Raw genomic sequence first — 11709 nt, forward strand, 5'->3', positions numbered from 1 at the left:
TGGGGGCATGACAATAACGCCTTCATCATCGGATTGAGGAAGTATTTGAAAACAGCGTGAATTATGTTTAATGTGTTAATAAGGCTGCGGAAAAAACTAAATCGGAAGAAATAAATACATGCTGTGTGTTTGTGGTTAGTTAAATACAGCCCGAACCTGTGAAACACTAACCACTGACAGTTGCACAAAAACTGCGCTGTTTGAAATAAAACAATATGCAAGGGGCCCCAGAATACACTTGGTTTCCCCCCCAAGCTCTCCAATAGCTCATCAAAGTAAAAACAAGGAAGGAACTCCTATGTGTTTTCAAGGCAAGCTCAAACATGGGCTCAGCCTATGGAGTGACGTTTGAAAGACCGCCATCCTTTCAGTTTAATATTTTTCATCCAGGGGTCAAAGTCTAAAGACGAGAGAGAGAGAGAGAGAGAGAGAGAGAGAGAAACACATAAAACACATGTACAAACAAATGTATGCCTTGAGTAGTTATATTTATATATAAAAACAACACTAGTGGTCATAAGAAACACAAGCATCATTTATCACCACCCGAAGGTCTATCTACATCCGCGATAAGTGCCTCCACGCCTCATCTGGAGTTAATACAACTTGGCAACACGGTACCTCTAACACCAGGCTATCCGACTCCCAGAGGTGGAGCTGATGGAGCCAGACAACATTGTTAATGTATCTGTCCCTGGGAGGGAGCAGGCATTCAGCCAGTCAACTAGGCAAGCAGACAGGGCCAAGGTCTCTGGGTGGCAGTGTGACAGACAGGTGTGTGTGTGTGTGTGTGTGTGTGTGTGTGTGTGTGTGTGTGTGTGTGTGTGTGTGTGTGTGTGTGTGTGTGTGTGTGTGCGCGTGCGCCTGGGAACCTTGCACTAAGAGGATGACAGCTCTATAAGTCAGGGCCCTGATAAAGCACTCAGGAGTGACAATCTTCGGGCCCCAGCTAGTGCAGCATCCGTCCTGCTCAGATAAATTCAGACAGGCCATCCATCAGCCCAGAAGACAGAGCTGAACCCACTCCAGTTTGCCTCAATAGAAGAGTTCCAACGGCCAGCCACTTTTGGAATGCATGGTCGTGTTCTCAAGAGGCAGTAGTGGGCGGAACAAAGATGGCAGCGCGCCTCCTCTGGGGAGCCATGCATAGAGATCAGGGGGCGTGTGTGACATGGACCCAGAAAAGAGGAGAGAGATTCCATGTCTTAGGGTGAAATGCTGGAGATGGCAGTTGACAATGGGCAGCGATACAACACGTCTCTGGCTGAGAAGACCACCGCGGGTGCAGACAGCGGATCATCGCTCCAGAAACGACATGGTCTAATGAATGCGATAAGAGGCTAACGTTACACAGTACATTCCACACGTCAGTGACAGACAAAGCTAATGTCGCTAATGTCACAAGAGGCTGTGTGAAATTGCCTTTTTAGAAGTATGTTTATATGTGATTCATTTACAAGAATCTGCTCTGATGCTTTGATGTAAATGAAGTGTACCCTCTTATATATCAACACTTTAAAACCCTGTCTTAAGACCTTTATTGTCTCCACCAGGCCGAAGGCATGGGGGGGGGAGAGTATGTTTTGTAATCTGTGTACACACACTCTCCCGGGATGCCAACGATGAATCTCTGCCCCACCTCTTTCCAGAACAGACTGTTATAGTGCCGCCAGGAGGCCGACTTTTGAAAAACATTTATTTTTTATATTACTCCTCCAGATTCTGTCCAAAAATCCTGCAAATCATTACACACTATCTCTATAGTCATGTGTTCAAGACGGATCTGTCCGATATTCCATATTCCATCCTAATTGGCTAACATTGGCTTTCAAAGTTTGCAGGATTGGCCCGTTTTGAACAAAAAGCCTCAAATCATGAAGGCAGCGTGCAATTTATGTGAAATCTTTCTCAGACGTTCCTACTAGGCTGAGGAATATATCCCACCCTTTTCACATTGGCCTATTATAGTGCTACCAGGAGGCCACAACCTGACCTGCCCTGGTGGAGAACTTTATCTAGTTCCATAGTATATTAAGTGTCATTGGATTTTGATTGATTGATTTTCCACAGTATGTAGAATGGGTACATTTCAATACATAAACTGTTACTGTGGACGACACCAAACATGGGTTAATTGAATGGCATTTTGGTCACCAATCGTTGATTTTAAAAGTACAACAGATGTGAGTGAAATGCACAACTGTTGGGGATGAGAGTTCTAGTGTGAATGCAATTGCAACCATGATCAAATCTCCCTTCTATACTCCCACGACTCTGTAAAGTGGACCATGAACTTGCCTGAATGTCATTATAACCAATTTGACAAAAACAAACAAAGATGTTCCTTGGTTTACTCAGCACTGACCTCTTAGGATTTCTTGCTTATGTGATCCCAGTTATTAGAGCCTTAGGGGAGATTTACACAAGTAAGGGGTTGAATACCAAAAGATCACATGATTAAACAATGTTTCCACTCATTATATATACAAACACTGTCGAAGGTGAATATACCCATCCATGGTGACAAGCATATTCTAATTCATGACAACTGAAACCAGAGACGCCTTTCCAAAAAATGAGTTCATTGTTTGCCCCATGTTTACAGTGGCTGGTTACTGTTTCCGATTACCCATGGAACTGCGGGTTGCGAGAGTGTAGCTGCATTGTGGGTCCTGGCATCTGGTGTGTGTCAGTGAGGCTAAAAGTTTATTTTCATCTTTTCTTTTTTTTTGGTACTTTGACTTTGATTGTAAAGTCATCAAAATGTATGAATGCTTCAGAACTGTTAGAATGTTACAAATGATATTCAAAAAGAACGGACTTTACTAATAACTAACTTTCTATACAATATGAAGGCAGTTTATTTTACAAACATTACTGTAAATTAAAACTGGCTTCAAATTGCCATCAGTATGAGAACATTTCCAGTGAGACCCTTGTGTTTTGTGTGTGTATAGCGTACATAAATGAATAATATTGTTTTACAACTCTGTACGCTTTAACCAATTAAACCCTCTATACTTAGTAAACTACCATAACGGTTGACCGGGGTCAGGCATGCGTTTGGTCTGCTCTTTTTTCACCTAACGAAAATAACAAATTTACTATCTCACAGTGCTTGTAGATCGTCTATTTTCAGCAAATGTTCCCCCCCGAATAGGGATGCTAGGGTCATTAAGTCTTCCTCAGAAGGAAACTGGGCAATAACACATTGCCACAAATAGTATATTGTCCTCAGGTTTGGGGAAAACAAGACAATGGCCAGTCTCTTATTCAATGGCATGAATCAGAATCAGCTTTATTGTCACATCACAGTTTTACTTTTAAGTAAAAAAGTGGGTGAAATTCGTTTTTGTGCATAGTTCCCATCATGCTATTTTTCCAAGAAAACAAAGAAAGAGAATGAGAAAGGGTGGGGTGGTTAATCAAGGCAGGAAAGAAGAATGTTTGAGCAAAAAAGTACAAGTACAAGTACAAGCTTTCAGATATTTAGAAGCACAGATCCTGGGCCTGGTGAGAGCAGGAGTGGACCAGGTGATACGTAGGAGGGGCCCGGACAGGAGTCAACCCACAGAACCTAGTCCTTCCATGCGCCAAGCGTACCTCCCAGCCCTGGCAGAGTTGTTCTGGAGTAGTTCCAACGGATTGTGTGGCCCTGGTTTTGCCCTAGTGGGACTGATTGAGGGTAGCTACTGGGATGTAAGTCGGGACTTGATCACCCCGGCTGGGGCGCCCGAGTTAGGGGTATGATGTTTCGAGAGACCCGAAACCCTGATGACCTTGGGATACATCACTGAGGACGTCCCAGGTGCATCCATGTGATGTTTTTTTGTTATAGAAGCTTGTTTCACAAACAGCTTATTTACAAACGGCACAGCTGTAGGGTCTCTCTAAGCTTAATTTACAGGCTATACAGCCGTACAATGCTGTTCCCACTTCATCATGAAACAACCTGCTCTTAGAAATGTAGAAATACGGCATATAATACTGCACATACTACCCATAAGCACTATACGATTATCTTTAATAATGGACTTGGAAACAGTTTTTTCCCTTGGCAGGAAAATTAGTGTGAACATGCTAATTGTGTGACAGGATGTAAGTCTTTCCTCAGCTGTGATTGCGATGTTTCATCTCCTGCTCTGTTTCCAAACACTTCCCTTGGTCAGATCGTGTTCAAACAGTTCTCTAATTACACCAGAACTCATAGGGGCAGATGAATCTCATCTCATCCCTCACACATACTGCCGCAGAATAAATGATTGGAAAGTTTGCTTTGGAAATGCCTCAATAACAACAAAAGCTGCTGGTTGGAAAGCCTCACTGTCTGCTTAGTGAAATCGAAATGGCCACGCACGCACGCACGCACACACACACACACACACACTTAAACAAACATTAAATTCCCACTGACGATGAATGGAGAAATGTACGTCTATAGTGCCTGAGCAAATAGGCATATAGTGTCTATTTTACTTCATGATGTACGATGATAAGAGCGCCCCTCACTTCACACAGGTGTGATTCTTTTTTTTCCATTTGCAAAGTTGCCTAAACTGTAATCCTATATGAGGATTGCTCTCCCTCTGTGAACCTGGGGAGAGCACCAATCTGAGCTCATGCTTTGTACCTTGTTTTAAATTAATATACTAGCCAGCCTTCTTTCTGGTCTGGAGGGGCGGGCACGCATGGAGCAACGACAGAATGATAATACACATTATAGACGCTTAAACGGATATGAATACAGGTGTGCCTTGAGATTTTTACTTGCTCATTGGTGCACTTCGAGCACAAAAAGATTGAAAAACACTGGCCTAAAGTGATATTATTCCTGTTCCTGTAGGGAGGACAGATCGTGAAGAACTGCAGCTGTTTCCCATACGTGAACTTAGACCATCTTACTATTTACAGTGGAGGGTGAACCCTCAGGGGAAATCACTGCTCAGATTGCACGAGCGAGGAGTACAGCATGTTGCACAACATAACTGGAGACATTTCCCTTGTGCAACACACAGTACCTGAACATGACAGTAAAAAGAAATCCCAAACTAATGCAACCAGGACAATCATCTAAGTAGAGGAGCAAGTCAGCAGAATGGGAGGGGTGAAATGTATATAGGCCTATGGCAGCCTTGTATTCATAAATCAGATTTTTATCAAAGGCGCTGTCAGCGCTGCACATTCAATGTGACATGCGGCTACGAAGAATAGGCCTGTGTTTCTGACTTCTGGAAGCCCACAGGATGTGCGCTGGCAGGGGATCAGTCCCACTAGGTGAGCGTGTGCTACGCCAGCCAACTGGCTCGTGGTTACTGCATGCTACCTGTTGAGGGAGGAGCTGCAGACATCAAAGCCTTGTCTGAGTCCAGCTCCCCTGCCCCCCAGCGAACATCTGTCCCTTTCACTGAGATGAATCCATAGTATCAAGACCCATATTAAGAAGCAGGGGAGGGTGACTTACAGACATATAAAGAGAGGTGTGGGTTATCAGTATCATGATTCTTGTCTCGCTGTATTTGTTTTGGTAACAGTGTATATGATTACAGTACAAGTAATACTATTCTATTGCATTCAATGTTGAATGTTTGAATCTGGTTATTATGACAAAATAACCAGATTCAGAACCTGTGTTGGAGCTACAAAGTGTATGGGATCTGTCTTTTATTCCTGAAAACTAAGACATTCTCTACTAGATGTCCCCATAAAAGTAGATTATAGTGCATGTGTGTGTATAGATAGATAGATAGAGAAAGAGAGAGAGAAATAATTGCAAATGCTAAAGTCCATGTGGCACATGGTGTTTTGAATTAAGCGAGAAAATCTCAATGTGCAGGTATTCAAAGTATGTACTATACTGTTTGCACACTGCATCATTTTTCACCATCTGTGAATCTTTTTTGTTCATCAACATTCCAGACTGTAGCACGGCATTTATCTCGTCAGACTCTATTCATCATCGACAGGGTTCTCAGCCATTGTCAACCTGTAGCCACGGTGACTGCAGAATAAAGAGTCTCCACCTGAGGCTGCACAAACAATGGACGGAGGATTCCTCTGCCAACAACAAGGAATGCATCAAAGCTCCCATCCAGGACATTAGTTGTGACAGTTTGGGACATATTTATCAGAAGTATAGAGCACTTTAGTGGCATTTTGTTTTATCTCAGTCTAGGGTCTGTTTTCAAGATGTGCGTTATGGGGAAAGAGGGGTCATGATGAGAGAGGGGTGGGAGCCAAGCAGACTTGTCAGTGTCACAACAAACTCATCATGAGCAGATGAAACGTGGCTGTGTGCATGCACTAAAGTCAACTTGTGTTGCATTGTATCATGCATATATTCTATAGGTTAGAAACATGAGAGGTTTGGGCCTTCACATTTAGAGTTCAGGCCACCTACTACGTTGCACCGCCAATCCAACCAATATGACTGAGACATAGTGTTGGGGGCTTTGTCAGAGTACTCGTTATACGCTGTCTGCCTGGGTCCCATTTGAGTCATAGTGGCATGAGTGTGACAACGTGGTCCGCCCCCGGTCAGCCTGTGGCGGACCTGCGGCCCTCCTTTGAGCCAATTTTAAGAGAGAGAGGAGAACTGACAGACACCTAGGTATTACGGACTAATCAGGCCTGCTCTGACTACCTTGAAACAGATACAGCAGGGGTGGCCAAAAGGTAGATCGTGATCTACCACTAGATCACATGTCATGCCCCTAAAATAAATCATTTCAATATATTAAAAAATATATTTTTTTACGCTGAAACCCACAAAGTAATACTTTGTTTTCATGATTGTTGCGCACAAATATCAGTAGCATTCCAAAGGTATATACAAGAAAACCCTTCCAATTCCATCCCCCTCTATTTCATGTGTGTTTGTCTTATGTAATGCCAGCACTGCAATTCCAAAGTCCGCTCAGGTATTCTTTTGAAACTATTTTCAGCAATGGGATATTTTTTAAATGTGTAGATCTTGTTGAGCCAGTCATTTTGAATTTGTATTCTGCTGGTTCTTTGAAACAAGATAAAGAACCCCAAGGTTTGATCTCTGCCTACAGAGTGTCTGTGATTCTCATTAGAAGTGAAAATACAGATATTAAACCTCTTGGGAGATCTTATGACCGGATCATAGCCCTCATATACAGCCAACATGTAGAACAGATCATTATGGAAGTCTATTACAGGTGCAGCTCTCAGAATTTAGTGTGTATCGTATTGCAGTAGGAAAAAATGAGTCATTGGAAGTGGAACTCATAGATTGCTAAAGCACACTGACACCTCAAAATGTAGGTTACAGATTCAACAGCAGCATTCTGTTATACGTTTAGCATTGTACTGCATTATATGAATGTGAAGGAACTTGACACTATAACAAACAGACCAAAGTCAAAGATGTATATTATAAGTTGAGTTGATCACAACCCCTGCATTATTATTCTCCTCCACACACCGTGTGGCGCTCCCTTGTTCATTACACTCCCTACATCAACTTTCCATTTAATATACATAAGTCCAACATGGTTCAATAGAGTGGACTACAGTGAATCTGCCTCAAAATGTACACTGATAAATACTCAATCTATATGTAAATACAAGGTACATTGGGGAGGGAAAGAAAATCAAAAAGCAGGGAAAACGCATTAGCATCCCTATTTGATCAGAGCCCCTGGGCTGAAGTTATGACTTTTAATGGAATCTGAGGAGGACAGAGTGCTGGAGCAGAGGGGGAGAGGTGAGAGTATGGAAGCTCTCACAGGGGAGTCGGCTATCTGAAAGGACAGAGGATAACAGAACGGACCTCAAAGATTACTCCCACTAAGTGGAAATGGAATTATTGCATTTGAAGGTCTCAGCAGCTTTTCTTCCCTCTCTGGATAAAAAAAACCCCATAGAAAAGTTTGTCTGAAGAAAAATAAATCTACATTCTAAAAGTATGGGTTGAGCTTTGCCTTATTTATGGTGATGTTCCCACCTGGAAAGCAATACTCACCTACTGCTGTACTGCGATTCATCCGTCAATAGCTAAATGTACTGTGTGTGATACTCCATATGTATGGTTCAGTCACATTTTGTCAACTAAATAAATTATTACTCCATTTTTCCTATACATTTTGCTCTTTAACTCAGAATTAACATCTACAGTACATGGGGACATTTCTGAAAGAGTGTAATTATTATTTAGAAATACAGACTATTTAAATTTGTAACAGCTGAACATGTTAAATAATTTGGCTGATCATAGCTCAGTCTATTCCTAAATGCCTTAAGTAAACTAACAAAAGGTGAAGAATGTATTAGCAGCCCCATTAAAGCAAAGCTAGTATAGGGTGAGCATGCATGTAGCCATATGTTTTTTATGGGCTGTAGAGCAGTAAAGGATGGCGATATGTACCATGCATTAATCCTGCGCGGCATTCCACACAGTGATTCATTAGCACTAAATTAAGATGATGTTGGGATTAGATGTTTGCAGATGCATGTCATCATGACTAGGTCTCCAAACCTCTAATCTTCAAACTATAATTTAACAACTTTGGAACAAGTTATTTGCTTCTCATAAAAAGAGTAAATTGTTGGCTTTTGTATCCTGGCACAAATGACCCCATAATTAGATGAGCTAAGGACAGAGCTGTAGGTGTAGCAGTACTTAGTGACAGGGAACATAAAGAGTAAATGAACAGGAGGGAATCAGCACTCCCTCCATAAAATCTTGATTAAACTCATTGACCGCCAAAAACAAATCAGTGATTGCAAAAACAAAAATGTCAGTGGGTGTCAATTCTTTATGGATTTATGATGAATAGAAACGAAAAGTAAAATATAATATACTATTGAAAACACAAAAAGTGAACATCAGATAGTTTCCTCCTTCCTCTGTAGTCCAGACTTCACTTGAGGAAGCACTGGTTTGATGGGGGTCGACCCACACCCACTTACGCAAAGCACGCATTTAGCAAATTAACAGAAAACATTACAATTAAAGTAACATATTTACCATTGTTCCCTCATTAATGATGGTAGAACAGTTTTGTTATTCCAGGAATAATTCCAATGTATTTGTGCATTATCCTGTGTAAAATACAAATAAATACAAATGTACAAATGCAAAACAGAATATTAAAAAATATATATTAGTAGCCTACTGATATGAAAGAGAATGAGCGTGGGGGCGGCAAAGGTCTGGCATCTCAAGTGTATTTCTATGACCATCATCATTTTTCGACCGTGGTCGAGACCATGGATTTCACAATGCCACGCCAGACTTTACGGTCCTTGATTGCCATCCCACATTCCCCAGTTCCTGCTTACTGATGCATGCGTTTCTACCTCTGGTCTGCTTTGAGGCAGGATTCCAGAGAAGAAGGGAAGATATAACCTCATTGTCAGTTCTGTAGCAGTGGCCAGCAAACTGTGTTCTTCTGGATCGGACTAGTGAAGAAACACAGTGAAGGTTGCCGTATATTAGATTAGTCGATGGGTAGCTCTTCCAAGACAGATTTGGCGCACTCATTAGAAGGCGGGTGTACAGTAAGTGCCATCCAACCGTTTCTCTAATTTCTTTGAAAGTGTCTCGGACAGCCATAGAGTAGATTCGGCTCAACGGTTGTCCTAAATATTTTGACTTTGAACATTTTACTAAGCTGGGATGGGATGACCAGATCTTATGCAAGTCATTTCAGGCTGACCAGGCCATACCCTTCCTAGTTTGAAAGTCCTTTTGGGAACAAGATATACATGAACCAAAATACAAGTATGTCGCCTTGGAGTATGCCAGCAAGGATGGGGAATGATGGTGTTTCTCCGTCAGGAGTAAGGATGGTCGCTGAGGTATTTGTATATAGAACTTTTATGGCATTGATTAGTATATGACCATAATTGATCAGAAAGCAGCATAAATTGTTGAATGTTAATCTACTACAACTATCTAAATTGCTGACGAGCCGAACCGACTTTTATTCGGCTCTAAAATAAGAGTATGAATCGGCCCTTAGGCGAGCTCACTACTGTTAATATATTTAACCCTTTTAGCACTACTAATAGTTTAACACCTTAACACGTACATGTATGTTTAACACTATCAATACGTCATACATCAATTCTTAGCGAGCCCACGGTTTCTTTCTTTCTAGTTTAAATCTGAAATTGTCAAAGTTGACCAGTGTTCATTCTGCACTGCAGTGTAGGCAGATTATAGACAGGATGTCCCTGTTAAAATGTTGCATAAGACAAATTCAAACTTGGAGATTTATTTGAACTGAAATGGATGGAGCATAGTGTGTGCTTCCTTTATTTTATGAAATATGTGTACAGAGAGTACATAGTCAAAATCCTTAATTGCTCCTCAATCCCTAGCGCAGGTTGATATTTCATATTTTGTCATAAAAAACTATGGAAGCCGTATACAGTGCACACAATTTATATTCACTTCTTGTTACTATATTTTGACCCGTTTATATACAGCCATCATCTGTATGGATTAACCTCACTGTAAATCTCAGCATTATCAGGCGGTATCAACGGTTTTGAAAGCACCATGCTATGTTTCAATTGTTTTCTGTGCTTGTATTTTAGAAGGTGGATGGTTATGATGGAACAGCGATTTTGGACAGTTAAGAAATGAAAATTGTGATATAAATTGTGTAAATCATGTCACATTACATAATGAGCCTGGTTTTGCAATGTCAACAAGGTCAAACAACATTAACGGCGTATCACGCCTTTGGGTCATCTCTATGACCTGATCCGTACATAAAACCTTGTAGGCACGTAATCACCGCTTAATCCCTCTTGTCCATTGTAAATTGTTAACCACGCAGATTCATACACATACCCCATGGAGTTAATCAGAAAACACCTCTATCCCTCCACACCTCCAACTGCAGCACTGACATAATAAAAAGCAGCAGCTGTTCATTAAAACCTGCGTTTAAGAAATGCGATTAATTAAGGTGTTCCTGCCTGCTCTCTACGGAGTCAGTACAGTTACAGCTGTGAGAACAGGACTCACTTTATTATTCATCTGCTGCATACATACCCCATGCACTTTAGTTGAGTGATGTATTTCAAAGTGTGATTGTGATTCTCGGCCAAGAAACACTGAAAAGGTGTTAAAGAGCACATTATAGGATATGTAAGCAACAATAAGCTCATAATGGAAACCCAATGGCAATCATCAAGGGTAGTGATTATGTTCTGTTTGAAGGGAACTAATAAAGGAGAACACGTCGAAAGTGTGGGCATATGTAGCCTGCTTTCCTAGCATCTTCGCCTAAGAAATGCATTTCCGTATCAGTGTTCTGTAAATGTCGAATATGGTCATGATCACAGGTGCAGACTGAAATTCTCGTGGAATCAAGTGTTATGTATTAAACTATACCATAACAGGATGAACTGCAGGAATTCAAATGTCTGAAAAAACAAGCACTTTCAGTGCTCAAGGACTGACTTCCTTCCTACAAAACATTGTCTGGTGGAGGAAGTATAGGCTTTTGTATACAGGACAACTATCCAACTGCACCACTACTACTGCAATCTTCCACAGCCTCATTATTTTTGTCTAGTGTTCACGTTTTTTGGGTATAATGGTCTGAGTAGACCATTATGCCTTTCTTTAAATGAGAGTGGATCTACAACTACAGAGAATGCATTAAACATCGTTTCCATATCTTTTCCTTTAGAAGTGCTAGTCACATCCACCACTACATTCCTGCC

Source organism: Protomyctophum bolini, assembly GCF_963924005.1.
Source record: "Protomyctophum bolini genome assembly, chromosome: 2".
In the NCBI taxonomy this organism is placed as follows: domain Eukaryota; kingdom Metazoa; phylum Chordata; class Actinopteri; order Myctophiformes; family Myctophidae; genus Protomyctophum; species Protomyctophum bolini.